The sequence below is a fragment of the Ailuropoda melanoleuca genome, chromosome 9, assembly GCF_002007445.2.
Source record: "Ailuropoda melanoleuca isolate Jingjing chromosome 9, ASM200744v2, whole genome shotgun sequence".
Lineage (NCBI taxonomy): Eukaryota > Metazoa > Chordata > Mammalia > Carnivora > Ursidae > Ailuropoda > Ailuropoda melanoleuca.
In genome coordinates, this window is record NC_048226.1 from 75,785,930 (window position 1) to 75,789,623 (window position 3,694).

The window sequence follows — 3,694 nt, forward strand, 5'->3', positions numbered from 1 at the left end:
GCCTGGGGCTTGCAAATTGTTTATGGGAAAAAGTTTCTCCTCAGATGAATTGGAGGGGTGAGGAAGATGGTGGGTCCGTGAAGAGCTTATTTTAATAGTGAATAACTTGTGTTTACTGTTTACGTAGATTTTTAAAACTTGAGGTACTCCCTCCTGATATCAAAAGGGAGCTCTTTTTATCTTCATATAATTTACTTCACTTTGGTATAACCAACAGTGTTCCAAGGTTAATAGGATTAGCTTGTAACTCCTTTTGTATTCAACTGTTTTTTTTTTTTTAAAGAATGTATTTATTTATGTGACAGAGAGACAGCAAGAGAGGGAACACAGCAGGGGAGTGGGAGAGGAAGAAGCAGGCTCCCAGCAGAGGAGACGGATGTGGGACTTGATCCTGGAACGCCGGGATCACGCCCTGAGCCGAAGGCAGAGGCTTAACTGCGCTACCCAGGCCCTCAACTGTTTTTTTAACTTTGCTTCCCACCACCTTTTATTTTCCACGCCACTTAGTCATGGCCATTGGGCATGCTCTGTAAGGAACCAGGGTAAAATTTTGAGAGTAATATGATTCTTTTCACCAAAAGCCTTGATCTTCCAGAGCCAGAAATAGACACTGTGCTAGGAACACCCTCTTAGGCACATTCCCCCCCCCCATTTCTACTCTGAACACCTGCTACAGACACCTGTAATTCACTAATTCACCAAGCAGGAGCTTTTGCATAGAAACTTAGGCTAGAAGTCTGTGGCCAACCAGGGTAATTGCAGCCTTCCCTTCTGGGAACTTCCATGGATATTAATACAGGTGCTTTGCCTACATATTGATCTGATTGCATCAATTCTGAGAGCTCAGATTTCTCGGAGCTGTAGAAATGGTGCGGTATTAAATGGTGCTTGAGACTGTAAGTGTTCATTGCAGTGCCTGTGGCACATGCATGAACACTCAGCAAATGATAGTAGTTAATGATTCCCTTCTTTGCTGTGCACTCTTGGCAGCCCCCTCCCTGTGCACAATGGGAGAAGTTGGCTGATGTTGCCATATTAATCTTCATACACCTTCATGGTGAACTGCAAGTTTAATTAAGAAAGAGAAAGCATTCTGTGTTCAGTATGAGAATCTAATTCTATCAATGACTCTTCCCAATCCAGTGAGGTACCCATTACCCCATTTCACATATAAAGAAACCAAAGCTTAGGAAGGCAGTTGTGTGCTTAATGAACAAGAAAATAGCAAGCTTTAAGAGCAGGTCACCGTAGTGGTTAATCAGCGTCAACGTGGACTATGATTCCAAAGGCCTCTCTGCTAGAAACTGCCAGCTGCCAAAAGTTCACCGTTAGAATTTCCTTTCTAGTTCTTTTTTTTTTTCTTAAGATTTTATTTATTTATTCGACAGAGATAGAGACAGCCAGCGAGAGAGGGAACACACGCAGGGGGAGTGGGAGAGGAAGAAGCAGGCTCATAGCAGAAGAGCCTGATGTGGGGCTCGATCCCACAACGCCTGGGATCACGCCCTGAGCCGAAGGCAGACGCTCAACCGCTGTGCCACCCAGGCGCCCCTCCTTTCTAGTTCTTAACTCAGTGAAAATGATGTTACAAATTATAGTAGATAACACCTATTTGAGTTTTCTAAGAACTTAATAAATAAGGAAATTAGCTTGGCTTTTATTGTCCTATAAATAACAACTGTAGCTGAATGTCAATGCCATTATGACTGCATTCCCAGTTTACTTGGGTCAGATATAATCAAGGTGAAATGAAATGTGGTTTATATTCACACAGTTGCAAAAATAGGCCAATTAGCTCACTTGATTGGATCATTGTTCTAATGAGGCCAAGGTCACAGGTTTTATGCATGTGTGGACCACAGCTATACCCAGAGACCATCCTGCCACAAACTCTGTCCCTGACTTTGTCTGGTTATCTTCTGAACATGTGTCTCTAGGATCTGATTGAGAGTGTAAATGGCACAGAAAAAAATCATTTCCATGAATAGGAAATTCAAAGGACATACTCTAAGTTGGTGGTATGTTGAGGGAAATCATTATGGTTTCTTGCTCATGTCAATTTTGGGTCATCATAAGATATTAATGTCTGCCCCAAATCCATTTCATTTGTTAAAATAGTCAATCCTGAATTTACACATCAAGGCAGTTTCCAAACCTGTTGATTATTCCTAAATAAGATCAGTGCTTACCTACTTTATGGAGAAAAATGTCATCATCATTAGATATATTGGCTTATGAAATAAATTTTTAAAAAGTTTTTTGAATTTTTTTTAGTGGTGAATGAAGGAAGATGTACATTAAGGCTCCAGATATATTTAACCTGGTTCATTTAAGTTTAAAGTACACAGGAATACAGGTGATTTTTACTTCTTTTTGAAGCTTCACAGCACACCCGAACCTCATAACTGCCAATCTGTCTTGATTAGAAGGAACCCTCGTGGAGTAAGATAATTACATGGGTCATCATTTTTAAAACTTTTTTCCATGGACTGCTTTCAGTGGGAGATGTGAAAATTATGACGACTGCTTTCGTATTTGTTTTCTCTATATAACCAACAAGCCAGAAATAAATGTGCTGGTTCAGAAGAATTAAAGGTCAGTTTAAAATGCCAGCACCTATTGTTTACTGTAGAAAGTAAGGCTGGCAGACCATTTCAAACACTGTGAGCTGTTTGATTGTCAGGAAGGGGAGGGAGGGCCTTACTGCACTATCAGTTTGGAGAAACACTGCAGTTGTTAATGGTTTTCATACTCCAGTTCATTACAGCTCCAGGCTGGCAAAAATGTAATTTTTCAAAGTTACTCAAAATCACTTTGATCAAACACCTTCAGGGAATGAGAGTGAAACTATCCCTGACGGTGGGTCAGATAAGATCACTATGGGGAGGGGTGCCTGGGCGGCTCCGTGAGTTGAACATCTGCCTTCAGCTCAGGTCATGATCCCGGGGTCCTGGGATTGAGTCCCGCATCGGGCTGCTTGCTCAGCGGGAAGCCTGCTTCTCCCTCTGCCTCTCCCTGCTTGTGCGCGCTCTCTCCAAACAAATAAATAAAATCTTAAAAAAAAAAAAAGATCACCATGGGGAGGAACTCCAGGGCGGACTCTAGGGCGGTGAGGAGCAGTGGGTAGAATGCCTGCCTTTAAAAGCATTTACAAGGGAGACTGACGGGGCGGGGCGTGGGGGGAGGGGTCCCAGCCAGCATCCTTCTGCATCATCAGAGTCCCAGGCCATTAAGTGAGCTGGGGAGCGAGAGATCCTCTTCCCAGTTAAGCCAGCAGAGCACTGGCAAACAAACTTATGTGAGAAAAGATTAGAAAACATCTCCACGAAACATTCATCTGTTTAGGATGCAGAGGATGGAGCCCTTTAGCATTGCCCAGAATACTAGTCCAGGGGACTGGGAGTCACCCCGCAGGTAACTGGTGGTTTTCAAAGCACCCGATATTTAGTGAACTGGTTTCCTAGCTGTTCTCAGAGGTGATGCTAAGAACACTGCAGGGGATGAGAGAGGGAGGCGAATGGCAGGGCTCCGGGCCTGGTGCCCCCGTGCCCAAACTTCACTTTTATGTGACTTATGTATGGGAATTTTTAAGTTGAAAACATCTTTTAAAAGAGATACACTTTTTACAAAACTTAAACAGTACTGAAGTATTCCAATCTTTTAATACAAACTCTTCTGAATAGCATTCAAATCT